The sequence below is a fragment of the Pseudorasbora parva genome, chromosome 8, assembly GCF_024679245.1.
Source record: "Pseudorasbora parva isolate DD20220531a chromosome 8, ASM2467924v1, whole genome shotgun sequence".
Classification (NCBI taxonomy): Eukaryota; Metazoa; Chordata; class Actinopteri; order Cypriniformes; family Gobionidae; genus Pseudorasbora; species Pseudorasbora parva.
The window spans coordinates 48086184-48104642 of record NC_090179.1 but is presented as its reverse complement, the minus strand read 5'-3'; the positions used below and the strand labels follow the sequence as shown (position 1 = coordinate 48104642).

Genomic DNA, 18459 nt, shown 5'->3' with positions numbered 1-18459 from the left:
GCGGGTCAGTTTGTGGTGAGGAGAACTGGTTGCTAATGAGAGATGTTTTGTTTGTGAAAAATGATGCAAAGTCATCAGCTGTAAGAGTTGATGAAGGAGGGGGAGGAGGAGGAGGACAAAGGAGAGAGGAGAATGTTTTAAAGAGTTTGCGAGAGTCAGAGCAATTGTGGATTTTGTTGTGGTAGTATGTTGTTTTAGCAGTGGAGACATTTGTAGAGAAAGAAGAGAGAAGAGACTGATACAAGGTAAGGTCAGTATAGTTTTTAGATTTCTGCCATTTCCTCTCTGCCGCCCTGAGTCCAGAGCGATGTTCACGGAGAACATCAGACAGCCAGGGGGCAGATGGGGTGGGGCAGGCAGGTCTGGATGAAAGGGGGCAAAAACTGTCTAAGGAGGATGTTAGAGTGGAGCAAAGAGTGTCAGTAGCACTGTTAGCACTGCAAACAATACTAGAAAGACTATTCCAGAGTTTAGGAGCTAAATAGGAAAATGATCGACCGCCTGCAGTTGATTTAGATATTCTAGGTATGATCAACTGGCCAGAGTTTTGAGACCGCAATAGACGTGATGGTGTATAATGTGTTAAGAGCTCGCTTAAGTACCGGGGAGCCCTACTATTTAGTGCTTTGTAAGTAATAAGCAATATTTTAAAATGTATGCGATGTTTAATAGGAAGCCAGTGCAGTGTTGACAGAACTGGACTAATATGATCATACTTCCTGGTTCTAGTAAGAACTCTAGCTGCTGCATTTTGGACTAGCTGGAGTTTGTTTATTAAGCGAGCAGGGCAACCACCCAGTAGAGTATTACAATAATCTAGCCTTGAGCTCATGAACGCATGTACTAACTGTTCAGCATTTTGCATTGAAAGCATGTGCCGTAATTTAGATATATTTTTAAGATGATAGAATGCGGTTTTACAGATGCTAGAAACGTGGCTTTCAAATGAGAGATTGTATCAAAGAGCACACCCAGGTTCCTCACTGACAACGAGGGCTTGACAGAGCAGCCATCAAGTGTTAGACAGTATTCCCGGTTACTACTTGTGGATCTTTTCTGTCCAATAATTAAAAATTCAGTTTTATCTGAATTAAGTTGCAGGAAATTACTATTCATCCAATTTTTTATATCAGCTATGCATTCCGTTAATCTTGTGAATTGGTAGGTTTCGTCAGGGCGTGAGGAAATATAGAGCTGAGTATCGTCAGCATAACAATGAAAACTAACGCCATGCTTCCTAATGATATCTCCCAGTGGTAGCATATACAGGGTGAAAAGCAACGGTCCTAACACTGAGCCTTGTGGTACCCCATACTGAACTTGTGATCAGTGTGACATCTCTTCATTTACTTCTACAAACTGATAACGGTCAGATAAGTACGATTTAAACCATGCCAAAGCAGTTCCACTAACGCCAACATAATTTTCGATTCTATTCAGAAGTATATTGTGATCGATAGTATCAAATGCAGCGCTAAGATCGAGTAACACTAATAGAGAGATACAACCACGATCAGATGACAAGAGTAAATCATTTGTAACTCTAATTAGAGCAGTCTCAGTACTATGATACGGTCTAAATCCTGACTGGAAATCCTCACATATACCATTTCTTTCTAAAAAAGGAACATAACTGTGAAGACACAGCCTTTTCTAGTATTTAAACGGTAGATTCGAGATTGGCCTGTAATTGACTAATTCTTTAGGATCAAGTTGCGTTTTTTTAATAAGTGGTTTAATTATAGCCAACTTAAAAGTTTTCGGTACATATCCTAACATCAAAGATGAATTAATGATATTAAGCAGAGGATCTATGAACTCTGGAAGTATCTCTTTTAATAGCCTAGTCGGTATAGGGTCAAGCATACATGTTGTTGATTTTGATGATTTTAAAAGTTTAGCCAATTCTTGTCCTCCTATAGTAGTGAATGAATGTGTGTGTGTGTGTGTGTGTGTGTGTGTGTGTGTGTGTGTGTGTGTGTGTGTGTGTGTGTGTGTTCTCCTATAGTAGTGAATGAGTGTAATTTTTCCTCAGTGACACTACAATGCTCTGTCTGAAGTGATACTTTAATAGACGGCTGCATGGTTATAATTTTATTCCTAATATTATCAATCTTATTAGTAAAGAAGTTCATAAAGTCATTACTGCTGTGTTGATTACAAACGTCAGAAGCTGAAGCTTTTTTTGTGATAATTTAGCCACTGTATCGAATAAATACTTAGGGTTGTGTTTGTTTTCTTCTAAAAGAGTTGAGAAATAAGCAGATCTAGCAGTTTTTATGGCCTTTCTATATGCCATCATGCTCTCTTTCCACAAATTGCGACAAACCTCCAGTTTTGTTTTCTTCCAGCTGCGCTCCATTTTTCTGGCTGCTGTTTTAAGGGCCTGAGTGTGCTCATTGTACCACGGCGTTGGATTATTTGCTTTAATCTTCTTTAAGCACCGGGGAGCAACTATGTCTAAAGTGCTAGTAAAGAGAGAGTCAATAGTTTCTGTTGCAGCATCAAGTTCCTCTTGGCTATCTGTAATGCTGAGGAGATGGAACTGATGAGGAAGATTATGTACAAAGCAATCTTTAGTCGCAGCGGTTATCGTCCTGCCATATGTGAAGTGAGGGGATGGCTTTGCAGCCTTAGGTAAATTAAGTATACATGATATTAGGTAATGATCTGAGATGTCATCGCTCTGCTGCAGAATTTTAACAGTATCAACATTTATCCCATGTGACATTATTAGATCAAAAGTATGATTAAGGCGATGAGTGGGTCCCGATACGTGTTGTCTAACTCCAATAGAGTTTAGATTGTCTCTAAATGCCAATCCCAATGCATCTTTTTCACTGTCTACGTGGATATTAAAATCCCCAACAATTAGTACTTTATCTACAGCTAATACTAACTCCGATACAAAACCAGCAAATTCTTTGATAAAGTCTGTATTGTGCCCTGGTGGCCTGTATACAGTAGCCAACACAAATGTCAGACGGGATTTATCATTTACACTACACGTTACATAAAGCACCAAAACTTCAAAGGAATTATATTTGAAACTAGACTTCTGAGTAATTCTGAAAATATTATTATAAATTACAGCAACACCTCCTCCTTTACCTTTCAGACGTGGCTCATGTTTGTAACAATAATCTCGGGGGGGCACTCTTGGGGGGTGCACTATTTAAAGTAATGTAATCGTAATCGTCAAGTTTTAGCCAGGTTTCTGTCAAACACAGCACATCTTAGTTATGATCTATAATCATATCATTGACAACAAGCGTTTTTGGCGAAAGGGATCGAATATTCAGCAACCCAAGCTTTATCAATTGTTCATCCGTATTATATCTGTTGTTTATTTGTTGGACATCAATTCAATTTTTACTGTTGAATGGTTTTGATGGTTTATTGAATTTACTAGTTCGGGGAACAGACACAGTCTCTATGTGATAATATCTAGGTGAAAGAGTCTCTATGTGCTGGGATTTAGCTGACTTTGGTGACGTGAGACAGCTAGTAGACGGTTGGTTTAGCCAGTTTGTCTGCTTCCTGACCTGGGCCCCAGTGAGTCAAGGTTTAGCTCTAAGACTATGTGCCAAATTACTAGAGAGAAGAGCAGCACCAGCCCAGGAGGGATGAATGCCGTCTATCTTCAACAGGTCAGGTCTGCCCCAAAAACTTTCCCAATTGTCTATGAAACCTATGTTATTTTGCAGACAATAACATAGTCGCGAGTACGAGTACCCTAGCAACTGCATAGCAACACCCTAACAACCACCTGAGTACCATAGCAACCACATAGTCAGACCCTAACAACCACTCAGAGTACCCGAGCAACCACCCCAGTACCTTAGACAACTGCATAGCAACCACCCAGAGTACCCTAGCAACCAACCAGAATACCTTAGAAACTGCATAAAAGCACATTAGTAACCACCCAAGTACCCTAGCAACTGCATAGCAGCCCCCATAGCACTCACCGGAGTACCCTAGAAACTGCATAACATCATCCTAGCAACCACCCTGAGTATGTTAGCAACCAGAAAGCAACAGCTTAGCAACCACCCCGAGTACCCTAGCAGCCACCCAGAATACCTTAGTAACCACATAGCAATACCTTAGCAACCACCCCATGTACTCTAGCAAACTGCATAGCAACTCCATGAGTACCCTAGCAACTACATAGCAAGACCCTAGCAACCAAATAGTTGTTTTCTGATAGACTATATTGACTTAAAACACGTCAAACTTTAACCAGAAATCTTCCAAATTTAAGCTTTTAAAACTTTAATATCTGCTCATCCTTCATAACGCTGTCGCTATTTACATCACTTATCGTCTGTAAACTTTTGTGTTACCAAGACAACAACTGACTCGTTTGTATCACGTTTCGTTTTCGCAGCGCCGCAGTAGAAAACGAAACCATATCCGTACGGCCGGATCAGATCGGCACTGAATGGAACGGTTAATAAACAGAGAGAACAGTTTGTCCCGATGGAAAAGCGGCTCCAGCGGTCTATTTTAGGCGAAGGGGTATAAAACAGGATTGGGATTGGGCCTTAGTGCTGCAGACGCCCTCTCACGAGCAGCAGCAGAAGTAGAGCGAGGACAACAGAAGGAGATGTGGAGATACATGTGAACATGGTGTTACTGCGTTTCCTGTGTCAGATGCAAAGCCAAAGCAAAGAGCAGAGCAAAGCAAAAAACACACCGGATCGCAAGATGACATCGATAACATGAATAATGGAAGGCCGACGGGATCCTCTCCAAAATATCGGGATCTAAGAGCTGTGGATTAAATTCTCCTGAAACAAAACAGACTCGTCATTCCACAAAGCTGGAGACGAGACACACGACACAGAATCCATGAAGCTCATCTCGGTGTGGAGAAATGTAAGAGGAGATCGAGAGACACAGTCTTCTGGCCTGGAGTTAACAGAGACATTGAACATCTGCTGAGATGGTGTGGCACATGTCAGAGATTCAGACGCAGGCGGATCAAAGAGCCAATGATAATTCTGGACTGACCAACATCAGCCTGGGAGAAAGTGGGAATGGATCTCTTCATCTGAAAGGCCATCATTATTTAGTGCTGATTGACTATTACTCAAACTGCCCTGAATTAGCCTTACTTCCTAACATGTCCACAAAGTGTGTGATAACACAAGACATAGAATAGCACAAACGCTCATCGGTGACAATGGCCCGTGTTTCAGCAGCAAAGAGTGGCCAGATCTTTCAGTGCAATATGACTTCAAGCATGTGAGCTGGAGTCCAGAATACGCTCCGTCAGACGGCAAGGCTGAGAAGGCCGTTCATATTCTCAAGCGACTCCTGAAGAAAGCTGCAGACAGCAAGTCTGATCCATACCTTGCTCTGCTCAATCCCAGAAGCTCTCCATTAGAGTGCGGTGCGGCTCCGGCTGAGACGCGGAGGAATCGGACACTTCGCACTACACCACCATCTTGCTCAACACAGAACGGACGTGTGGAAATGAAGCAGAGGTTCAAGCGACTGAAAGAAAAGCAGAAGTTCTGCCATGACAGAGCTGCGAAACATGTGCGACCACTGATGATGGATGACGTATGAGAATCAGAAATGATGAGAACTGGAGCAAGAAAGCCGTCGTCACGCAAGAAGAGCTCCGAGATCTGATCAGGGGAAAACCGGCGATGGACAGATTCTCAGAAGAAACAGAGACTGAGAAAGAGTCACAAGTCTCGATTCAAAGCAATCCTGAGTCTGAGTCGACGGCATTATCTGCATCGTGTGCAAAGGATGAGTGTGATCTGCACACACACAGTCAAACATCAAACAGTCACACAGTTACACTGAGCAGATCTACAAGACACATCAGAAAAGCTGAGAGACTCAATGTGTGAGACATCGCTTAAAGTTAGAGCGATGAGAAAGTGCCTGTGTTTGAGTTTAACACTTGAGTTAAGATGTTACACTGAATGCAAACTTAGACACATCACAGAATAACATTATGCTTACTGTTGAATATTTCCTTTAAAGAAAGGGGGATGTAATGATATCAGATGATGTTGTTCCCTGAGATCACCACTAGAGGTCACTGTGTGCTGATGTGATGCTGTTGGAACACAGAATGGCACAAACAGAAGAAACTGAGCAGATAGAAATAAAGACACACATGTTATTACTGCACTACAGATTGTTTCATTGCAAAATATTCGAGAAAACAATCATCTGTGATCTCCTCCTCCAGTGAATAGAGACTCATAATAGCACAGAAACACAATAAAACAGAGCTAAACGAGACTAAAAGAGTGTGATGTGAGAGAACAGAAGAGATGGCTTTAAAACATCAGGATTTATTCATTATTTAATGTGTCGCCATCATTTCTGTCCTTTCCTCTCCGTGAGTTTTGACCATTTCAGTAATTCAATTAAAAGTGCAATAAAGTGATCAGTGCAGGAGAAATAAATGAAAACTGTTCAAGAGTTGACAGTGTTTTTACAGTATGGTTTTCATTTCTCTGATTCTTTCAGGTTTATGTCACATCGCATTGATCCACATTTGAAAAAATCATCTGATAAATGACTAAATGTGATTATAAACATGATCGGAGGATGACAAACTGATTTCATATCACACAGATGTGATCAAACAAAGTCCTCTTTATGATTTATGATCAGGAGCTCTGCAGAAAGAGAAATGAAAGACAAAACTGAACAAATAAGTGAGCCAAAGAGAGCAAAGCAGAAATAAAGAAGAAAAACAAAAGCCCAAACTGAAGAGAAGAGAGAGGAAAACACAATGAGCCTTTGATGCGTTGAGCTCACTCCAGTGGACGGCTGTTCATAAAGCATGTTCTTGCATTGCATGGGTTTTGATGGCATAGTTGCACATCAGCCTCTACAGTGGACCCTCGAGCATCATCAACACATTCACACCGAGAGGAAAGACTCTTATATCCATGGTTCTTATATCCATATCCATATCATATCCATGTTTCCCTCCAATGGCCAGTCAGAAATGCCAAGTTTCTCCAGAATATCCGTCCATTCCTTCTATCCTAGGAGACTCTTGCAGGTAAAAACATGTTGTAGCATCAGCGATATCTAATGAGTCATATCACAGTTACATTTCCCAAGTGTTGATTTTAGATCGGGAGAAAGTTCTGATGAATCATCTGTCCACTATAGCTATATTTCAGATACAGATCATAATCTGACGGTGACTGTTGTTTCTGAAGAGGCTTCATCTGCAGTAACTTTGACTGTAAATAAATGTATTTGTGTTATTAGAATGTGATTTGCATGAACATCAAACAGTAATCTGATTATGTAATGCATGTTGCTTGTAAAGCGTTTCCCCAACACTGCTCATTTCAGACGAGACTGAAAACAGCTGATGGCCAGATCTTCTCAGAGGAGAGCTGTGGGAGAAATGTGTCCATGTTGAGCATAATCAGATTGATCAGCTGATGAGGGTAAATGGACAAACTCTGGCCCACTGGAGGAGCATCTGAGTTGGGTTTCCACAGCTGACCGGATGAAGAGACGTCCTCATGTTCTGAGATCACAGACACGCAAACTTCAACTTCTGTCAAGAACAACTAACTCTATCAATCGATATTTCTGGATGTATTTTGTCAAATTGTATTGCTTGTTTTTTATTTTATTTAAATACACACCAGCATCTCTTCAGTTTAAATCATAAACTCTAGTGGACATCTGAAAATCTCTGAAACGTGTAAAATAATGACTTTTCAAATCTTGTTTTTCATGCCCTAAGAGCAATATAACACATCTGACAGAGGTTATCATAATTCATGCATAAAGGATAAAATCATAGGCAATAAAACATAAATGACACAGATAAAAACTAACTGAAAAAGAGCAGAATGAATTAGAGAATAGTCAAATAAAAAAGAGAGAAAGTACAAAAGACAGAGAGAATGAACAAATTGAGGAATAAATAAAACAAGCACAAAACTATATGAACGAAAGAAAAGATTAAAATAAACAAAGCAACGCGAGTGCTCACGCAAAACTAATTTACCACTTTACTCATTAATCTCCGCGTTCACGCGACAACCTCTGCTCTCGCGCATGCGCCGTGGTGCTCTCGTGAACGCGCGTGTCTGTTTACTCTCGTCACAAATGCAAAGTGAAAGTAAGCTGGAGCTCACCTGTCGACTTCCGCCATTTTAAGCAGGTAAAACACGAATACGATACGGGGAAAACAGAGCTTTAAAGAGTTTAATAGAAACGTTTATCAGAGTTTAATCAGGAATGTCCGTGTATCTTTCTGATGTTAAAGCTGGAGGATTGGAGAAGCTGTATCATGTAAAAGTTTGATCGAGGTGAGTGTTCATGTGTGTGACTTCCTCATATTAATATGAATCTCTGGAGGACATTTTGAGTGATTGTTTGTTTGATATGAAATCTTTAATGAAGGGTTTCTTTTGTGTTCAGTCAGTGTTTGTCTGTTGAACATGGCAGTTATTTTATTTTTTTAAATTCTAATGCCAGTTGTCCTGTTGGCGTTTGTCCGCGATCCTTACACTCCAGATGTGTTGAGATAAATTATGAAGGATGTTTAATTTAATTTAGTGTGTGATGTTCATTCAGAGTCAGTGGAGGAGATCAAACTCATCAGATTCTCCTGCAGCTTCATCATGGCTGATCCACAAGGATCCACAGGTGGAGATTTCTCTCCAGGATGCAGGTACTTTCAACACACACTGATAAATATTGTGTTACATCACAGAAAAAGATGAGTCAAAGTGACTAACATGAAATATTAAATAAAAATATCATAAATTCTCTGAAGAAAGATGAATGTTTATATTGCAGTTTTCTGAATGGCTAAAACACATTTATCGAAACCATCACACACTTTTTTTCCAAATCTTAAACACAAAACCAGTTCTTCAAACTACAACACACACAGTGTCCCTGGAAAAAGTTTGTCAAATGCCCGTTCGAGCAGTTTTAGACCATCGGATCATTGTATTGAGATACTTTGGACACATGAACACACACTCCCGCTCGGAGCCACCCGGTTCTCTCTCCCCTTCACTCGCTGATGTTATTCACATCTCTGTCTGCATCCTCCTGGTGGCGTGTAAGATTGCAGTCATCCAAATGAAGAAAAAGTATCATTTGTACTTGAATAAATTCTATACTGTATGCACTGCAAATCTAGTATTGTACTGAATGTCTGTATATTCGGCTCTTGCATACTGTAGTATTGCTAGAAAAGGTTCAAAAAAAGTTGTAAAATCAAAGTGCTGAACTGGTTTATTTTGTACAGCTGGTTTGATCACATCATTAGAAATTAGTGTGAACAATTTAGAGTTGTGTGTAAACGATGACAACTTTGTTTTAGTTGTACCTAAACTTTTACCTGTCTTTATTTTACTTTTAATGCGTTTAGTGCATCACAGTGCGTCAGAATTGGGTCTAAACGCCTGAAATTGTTTAAGGTTTTACAGAAAGAGGACAAACTGGTTTAGGCTGTTGAGAATTTGGTTCAAAAAATGGGGTTTAGTGTGTTTTAACAATTCATAAAAACTGTAATGTGGTTCCTCTCCTAAATGATCCGAATGATCCCAGTAATCTAAAGGATTAAACTGAATCTGTTCTCTGTTCCAGTTCAGTCCAGCAGAAGAGCTCAAACCCAGAGTCCAGCTGTGTGTCTATGAAGAGTGACTGCTCTATGGGTCACCCAATAAAGTTTAAGAGTGGAGACAAACGGCCTGATCTCAGGTATATCATCTCTATAAAAGTTATGCTTATAGTATTTATTTATTTTTTTAATTAGAAGCATAATAAATGTAAGCTGAGATGCGAAGCTCGTTTGGCGGCTGACTTGAAGCAGTGCATTCTGGTTAGAAATGTTGTGACCGTGACGTGTCATCAAAACACCGCGAGAGCGATTCGAGAGCAGCGGCCGGTTCATTCTCCACAGCTTCTCCAGAGCGATGCACGAGCTCTGATGACGACACAGCTGTCCCACGATTGGTCAGATTCACCGCATGACAGCGGTCACGTGTGTTTCGTGTTTATTCTGAAATCTTCAGCTCCACTAATGCTCACTAATCAGCTTTTATAACAGTAAAACCTCGCGGGCGACGGTACGGGAAGCAGAAAGTGTCTGACTTCACGTCTCCGTTTGCAGCTCCTGCACGCGGCTTCTCTCGCCGATCGGTTACATCCAGCCACAGCCGATGTCCAACACACCACACTACAGACTATAGTTCGTTTTAGAGATCACCGATATGGGTCTTTATTAGTGGTGGGCTGTTATCGGCGTTAACGTGCTGCGTTAATGTGGGACTCTTATCGGGCTTTTAAAAAAAGAAATATCGCAGTTAATCTATTCTCGAAGTTGGGTTGGGAGCTGGGTCTATACTACGCAAGCTATGATCACTTTCACTTTGATATTTTAGTGCGGATGTAGCCGAATTGCACTGTAGAACGAGAACGAGTCTTCAAACCTGTGTATATGCCTACTGTGGAATTACCTCCACATTAAACGTCATGTGCAGACACGGATGCAGCTATGAAGCCGCAGGGTTTGCTTCAGGGAAAATGTATTTTTAAGAAGCTTCCCAATGGAAACCTTGACAAGACTAAAGGGTCCTGCACACTGTGCGATTTTTCAAAATCCTTTGCGAATGTTGCTTGTCAGACTGTAGGACCATAATCCCTGATGTAAGCCATGTCACACTGTAGGATCTCGGTTATCATTAATGTCAGACTGTACGATAGTCAAGGCATCGACGATCGTCATAGAAGTCACACTGCAGGATTGTGCGGCAAATCTTCTAACACTGCCAGAATTTCATCTGAGGTAAGATTTGATCGCAGCGCTCATTAATCAGCTGCCGGTGAACATGTCAAACTAACGATTAGAGACTTCAGATTTTAGCCTAGGATTAGAGGAATCTTTTAGGATTTGCTAAATTTTTCTTAGACGGCCAAATCGTGGCCAAAATCGCACCGTGTGCTCCCGGCTTAAGGTTGTCTGCACCTTGTGCAATGCAGAATTAGTTTACTGTAGGAGTTCTTCCAGTCTCGAGTAACGCCTAAACCCACACTTTTTTTGTCATTCCACATGAAAAATTCAGCAGACTGTTTACATGAGACGTTATCTAAACCGATCTGGGGTTTACGTGTGCTGACCATAGACCGTTGACTTTCAGTCAGAATCAGACATTTTGTGACCGTTTGTCTGGCGCATCAGAAATGTCGACGCTGTCCTCCGTCCTCTCCAGCAGCTGGAATGAGTTACCGGTCGCCATAGCTACTCTCATCGACCACCAGGACTTATACGCTTTTATAAAAGCTATTTATTGGTTGTAAAGTGTAATAATCATCTCTGAAAAATAAATTCTTCTGTCAGGAGCAGTTGAAGTAAAAAGTGAGTTGGACAAACGCTGTCATGATGAGTGTAGCCAGGCTATGTCTGTGTCATTATTCCAACATTATCTTCATAACTTCTTACGAAATAAAAAGTTTACCGCTCAGAAAAATTAACTTTCCTCTCAACATTATAGCCAGGTTTGAGCGGTGCACACTTTTCAGTAGTGAAGGCGCGCGAGGTATATCACGTCACATCAACACACACTCAAAAGTAATCGGTCGTTTACATGGTGAAATTCTTTGTTTGATCGGTTCATGAAAAGGTTTATCCACCCCTCTCAAACCGATTACAGTTCCATTCGGTTTGGGCATTTTTATTTCGATTGAGGTGTTTATATGGAGCATTTTCATTCGGATTGGAACGATTGCAGTTCTCCATGAAAACACACCTATTATTTGGGTAGCACACACATTCTGAAAGCCTTCGACAGAATTCAGATGAGCCATTTTAATCTAGATTAATCTATATTAATTCCAAAATGAATCTAGTTTAATCCAGATTTAAAAAAAATTACTCTATGCCCACCTCTACTTTTTATATAATCAATATTTAGAGGTCAGGGCCAGCTGGTTTTTAAGGCTAATATCTTGAAGTTTTCATCTTCCTGAGAACCAGAAAAAAAAGGTTTTGTGAATTTAGATTTTTTGTAAGGTCATTACATTTGAAGCATAAAAAACAAATGGATATTTTTGGGTTAAAAAAAAGTATGTTGTTTGCTATATCCTCTGCTCTGTAGAGGACAACAGAAATCATTTATTGAGAAAATGTAAAAAACATGAACAGGCAAAAAAATTTTTTTTTATTTATGCTATGTTTTTTATGATTTTTTTCAATAATGATTCTCATCTATGTTATTAAAGATATAGTCCTAACAGAATAATGATAAACATGCCCATAAGGGCTGGGCGATACGGTCCAAAAAAATTATCACGATATAATTTTCCATATCAGTCGATATCGATAAATATCACTATAAATGTAAAACCTTTATTTCTTTAAAGTTTAAAGGCATATTTTTGATCATGTGTGAAAGATGTAGAAAATAGACAGTTAACTGTGGTTTAAAACTATCCTTTATTGACAAAACATGACAAACACTTCCTAAGCAGGTGAACAATTTATTAAAACTGAGGTCGATTTATTTATTACTAATAAAAGCAATATTAATAGAGTAGAATATTATTAATATAAATAGAATATAAAAAATAAATATCCATAGTAAAATCTAGAACTGAAATGATATAACATTTGGCTCTGCTGACTGCAAACGGAAAGTCAAAGTGTTTTAAAGATAATGTTTGTCAATAAACAAAAAATATAAATAAATAAAAATCTTTCTGGTCAGCATGCCAAACCTAATAAATAATAACACTGACAATATAAATAAAATGAAAAGAAAAATCGTAACTGTGGTCAGCAGTTTTTTACTCGACACTATATATCAATAATATAATTATACTTAATTGTGTAAGTAGTAAAACAAAACGCAAACGGGCAAAAAAATGTGTTTTAACTTTAGAAACATTTTGAGTCCCCTCTCTCTTGCCTCACAGTGGATTAGTCCACCACGCATCTCACCGACACACACACACACACACACACACACACACACACACACACACACACACACCTCATCAACAGTGGGCTGGCCGGGAGAGAGTAGCCTACAAAGTTCAGGACTTAAGCCCCGAATGTTTTGTCAAAAGCCACAAATCTTTTAGTTAAAAAATAAATAAATACTTTGAAACGTTGCTTCATTTCCTCTCAGTCTTTCAGACTTTAAGGTGGTTATTTCATTATATTTTGTCACCGTGCGCCTTTAGATTTCTACCTGAAATCATCCAAAGTTATTCTAACGCGAGCTCCGTCTCCATTCACAGAAGCATGTCATGCCTGGTATCATTATAAAGCTCTCAGTCTCACACACAGAGCTGTCTAATCCAAATATGGGCATTTCCTTTGTAGAACTAACCAACTGGGAAAGTTTGCAGCCGAAAACCACATCTGATTGGTCATGGATTCTGATGTAGCAAATTTGTCAGCTAAGCACAAAGTAAACCAAACTGAACTCTAAAGATTAATAATGATGTTTACACCAAATTCCAATTTTACCTATGCAGGCTAACTTAAAAATAGTCAGATAATGGTTGCCTTTTTTTTATTTGCCAGCGGTGAAAATGAGTCATCCTTAACATTTTTGGTGTTTTGGATTCACTACAGCTGGAGAAATACAAAACAGGTTGTAGGCTCTACTGGGTGATTTTTTTTTTTTTTTTTTTTTTTTTTTTTAATTTTTTAACTGAGTAACATAATTTTCCCAGATAGTATATAGATTTTTAGGCATCTCTCAAAAAGCCTGAAAAATATTGCATTTAGCTCATGTAAATGGAAAAAAAGTCTCCCCGGGGGAGTATGGGCTAAGCTCCGAATGTTTACATCGTCTGGCTCCGCCCCTGGTTCAGGAGCTAGTTGAGGAACTCCAGTAAGCTGTCAAGTCTATTTTATTCACTTTAAACATCAGATGAATTATTTCTCTTTTGATACTGGCGATGCTGAGTTATTAATCACCAAAGACAAACGATTATTATACCTATGTATTTTTCCACAAGTCCCCTGTTTTAGTGATTCTCGTTTGGTAATGTTAGCTTGTAAGTCCCCCACTACAACTAACAAGGTGACATATGCATGAATGTAGTTAATGTAGATTTACCGCTGTGTTGGGCTCAATGTTATATGGAAAAGCTTTGAAGAAGCATGAGCATTTAATAATTATATTCCGTGTGGTGAACCTAGGATAAGCAGTGCACGTCGCTGTTTTATGTCGGAGAGCCAAAAATATCTCCAAACCACTGAAGTTGAGGGAAGTTTCTTGTCAACGATATCTGTGTCCTCCGAGCTGGTCGTGAGCGCTGAGTTTTCTTCACTATCACTCCTTTTTCTCGCTCCACTTCTCTCCGATCCTCCAATCCTGTCAGTCACTGACTGTAAACAGCAGCATGCACAGCATTACGCTTAGTGCGTAAGCATTATATCGAGGATTAATCGAACTGTTGTCTTCTCCACCCCCACTCACAGAGTGAAATTCTCCGACTCCAAAACAGGAAAAATAAAACAGAACTTATAACATTTGGGCTAATATGTTAGCAAGCAAGCTGCTGATATACAGTCCTTGAAGTAAACTGCAAGTAAGCAAACCTTCTACCAGCTGTAGCACTATGCCACTTTCTGACGGTTCTATGCTTTTTGTTTTTTCTTTCACTAAGTGAAGCAGCACTTCATATATTTCCTATGTTTTACTTGTAAACTATGGCTACAGGACTTTGAAATATCAGAATTTAAGCTTTGTCTTCTAGGACTGATGTTGAATCTTCCAAAAGTTTTGGCTTGGGGTCCTTCACATGTAGCAGCAGTTCCACCGCACCAAGAACACAGGGCAGAGTTTCCGCTAGAAAAAAATGGTGCCGGTCAAAGTGATCGGCAGAGGTTTCGTTTTCCGGACATTTTGATATGCCGGTCAAATATCGCCTCTTAATTAGTAAAGTTGAAGGGAAAACTGAAAACAGTTTATGTAACTCAAAAAAATGACATAATCAGGCCGTATATGCAGCATGTTTATTAGCCTAACTTTCAAATAGACAGAAAAAAAAACACGAACGTCCGATTGGCGTCTATCAACCAATTTTTTAAACTATGGTTTCTACATAGGCGTAATTTGCGGGTGGGACGGGTGGGACATGTCCCCACCACTTTTTAAAACATCTTGCTTCACGGATGAACCTAACTAATACAAACAAAACATCTCTGGTTAACTAGAAGAGTATCATTTCATTCGTTTGTTAAATAAGAGGTGATCAGGCGCTCGTTGCCGCTGTAATCAGTCTCCACACAGACGAGCGCTTTAATCTAACGCTTAACGCCGTTGCTTTATCCGATTCTGCAGCGAGAACCCCCTCTCTGCAGGAACACTCAAGACAGGGATTACACAGGCGAGCTTGGCGAGCTTGGTGCGCTCTAGATAAATTTCACTCACATATGAGGACTTCGCAGGCTGTGGAGAATTGCAATCCTCCATAGCCACGGAGCGCTGTCATGACAGCGAGGGCATCACGTCGCAGGCTTACGGTATCGATAAGAGGCTCTTTTAATCTGACAATTTGACCGAAAAGATTTCATTTTGTCGGACATTTAATTTTTTTCCTGGCCAATGTCCGGTAATTACGAGACAACGGAAACCCTGACACAGGGCTGCCCACAGATGTGCCTGATTTTAATCTGCACTACTAAACACAGATATCAGCTGCTGTAGATATATTAAAGATGACAAATATCAGCCCAATATATCGGTCAACCTCTAGTTGTTTTTAATTTGTTCATTTTGAATTCCTAATATTCAGCTTTTTTAATCATGCTTATCATTTGTAAAGTTATATCAAAATTATTGTCATCAAAGTTTGTGACAGTGAAACACCACTGAGTTACAGACATGACAGCAAAAGTGTTACAACACTCAGTGTTTTTGATGAAAGATGAATGTGTTTATATCAATATGGTTCCTCTCCTAAAGAATGATCCCAGTAATCTAAAGGATTAAACTGAATCTGTTCTCTGTTCCAGTTCAGTCCAGCAGAAGAGCTCAAACCCAGAGTCCAGCTGTGTGTCTATGAAGAGTGACTGCTCTATGGGTCACCCAATAGACCTTAAGAGTGGAGACAAACGGCCTGATCTCAGGTATATCATCTCTATTAAAGCTATGTTTATAGTATGTTATCTTGATCTTAATATTTGATTTGAAGTTGTTATTACCATAGAGCAGTGTAATGAGTCCAGATCCTGTAAGTTTCAGTCTATTAATGATGATCATTGTGCTCTTGTGTAAAGCTCTATGTATTGTATTGTTAATACATTCACACACTGTAAAAGCTGTTGGTCTGTTACTCAGTTAATGACACAATTACATCAATATCAGTGTGTCTGATTCTTTACCCTCTTCATTCTGATTTAAGGGCAAATCTTCAATCCAGACCAGTTAAAAACAAAACTGTGTTCACGCCTGAGATTCAACCTCAAGACTTTAATGAAAGCATGTGTCCTGGTTTCAGGTAAAATGTGGGACTTTTGTTGTGGTTTAATTTTAGGAGCTGCAATGACATCACACATCACTCAAACACATGATTAATGATTAAAGCATTTCAGAAACCGTATGGTGTTCTGTGTCCCATAATACAGCAAGCAAATCATCCATTTTGGGTTCTATGGCTCTTTACTTCTCTAACTTGTGTAATAATGCGGTATTTTAATCTTACAGCCATGACTCTAAACCTGCTGAAGTCCTCGACACATTGAGATCAAATCTGAGGAAGAAGTTTGAGTGTTTGTGTGAGGGAATATCAAAGCAGGGAAGCCCAACACTCCTGAATGAGATCTACACAGAGCTCTACATCACAGAGAGTGAAAGTGGAGAGATCAATAATGAGCATGAGGTGAGACAGATTGAGACACAGTCCAGGAGAGCAGAAACAGAGGACACAGCGATCAAATGCAGTGACATCTTTAGACCTTTACCTGGACAAGACAAACCCATCAGAACTGTGCTGACAAAGGGAGTCACTGGCATTGGAAAAACAGTCTCTGTGCAGAAGTTCATCCTGGACTGGGCTGAAGGGAAACAGAATCAGGACGTCCAGCTCATATTTCCACTTCCTTTCAGAGAGCTCAACTTGATGAAGGACAAAACACTCAGTCTTTCAGATCTTCTTCATGTCTTTTTCCCTGAAACCAAAGAAATGGAAATAACCAGTGATCAGTATAAAGTGTTGTTCATCTTTGACGGTCTGGATGAGTATCGCCTGTCTCTGGATTTTCAGAGCGATGTGAGGTTGTGTGATGTGACTGAATCAGCCTCAGTGGACGAGCTGCTGACGAACCTCATTGCGGGGAATCTGCTTCCCTCGGCTCTCATCTGGATCACCTCCAGACCCGCAGCAGCTGATCTCGTCCCCTCTGAGTGTGTCCATCGAGTGACAGAGGTACGAGGCTTCAGTGATCCACAGAAGGAGGAATACTTCAGAAAGAGAATCAGTGATCAGAGTCTGGCCGACAGGATCATCTCACACCTGAAGTCATCAAGGAGCCTCTTTATTATGTGTCACATCCCAGTTTTCTGCTGGATCTCAGCCACTGTTCTGGAGAAGATGATGAGTGAAGCAGAGACTGGAGAGATTCCCAAGACTCTCACTCAAATGTACACGCACTTCCTGATCCTTCAGACCAACATCAAACATGAGAAGGACTATGAGAAGAAAGTGAAAGATGAAGACATGATTGTCAAACTGGGGAAACTGGCGTATCAGCAGCTTGTGAAAGGAAACCTGATCTTCTATGAGGAAGACCTGAGAGAGTGTGGCATTGATGTGACAGAAGCATCAGTGTACTCAGGATTGTGCACTCAGATCTTCAGAGAGGAGTTGGGCTTATATCAGGGGAAAGTCTTCTGCTTTGTTCATCTGAGCCTTCAGGAACATCTAGCGGCTCTATATGTGCATCTCTCCTTTATAAACAAGAACATCAATGTGTTTGACCAGATTACCAGACCAACTAATGGAGACACAGCTTCACTATCTGATCTCCATCAGAGAGCTGTGGATGAAGCTTTAGACAGTAAAAATGGCCATCTGGACCTTTTCCTTCGTTTCCTTCTGGGTCTGTCAGTGGAGTCTAATCAGAGTCTCTTACAAGAACTAAAGACACAGACAGGAAACTTCTCTCACAACAATGAGAAAACAGTCAACTATATTAAAGAAAAGATCAGTGAGAATCCCTCTCCAGATAAATACATCAATCTGTTTCACTGTCTGAATGAACTGGGTGATCTTTCACTGGTGAACGAAGCTCAACCTCATACGAGCCGTGGAGGATTACGTGCTGTGAAACTCTCCTCATCTCAGTGGTCAGCTTTAGTTTTTGTGTTGTTGTCCTCAGAGGAGACGATGCAGGAGTTTGACCTGAGCGGATTAATTGGAGGCAGAAATGATCAGTAAGTAACACTGAGTTCAATCATTACAGTCTAA

At 40.1% G+C, this 18459-nt stretch overlaps 1 protein-coding gene and 1 pseudogene across 1 annotated transcript in view; both read left to right on the top strand.

Moving 5' to 3' along the window:
* LOC137084577 (NACHT, LRR and PYD domains-containing protein 12-like) overlaps nucleotides 1-18459 on the top strand; it is a 391414-nt gene that overhangs the window by 263797 nt on the left and 109158 nt on the right. The window lies entirely within an intron of this gene.
* Nucleotides 8640-17606, top strand: LOC137085251 (NACHT, LRR and PYD domains-containing protein 3-like; annotated as a pseudogene).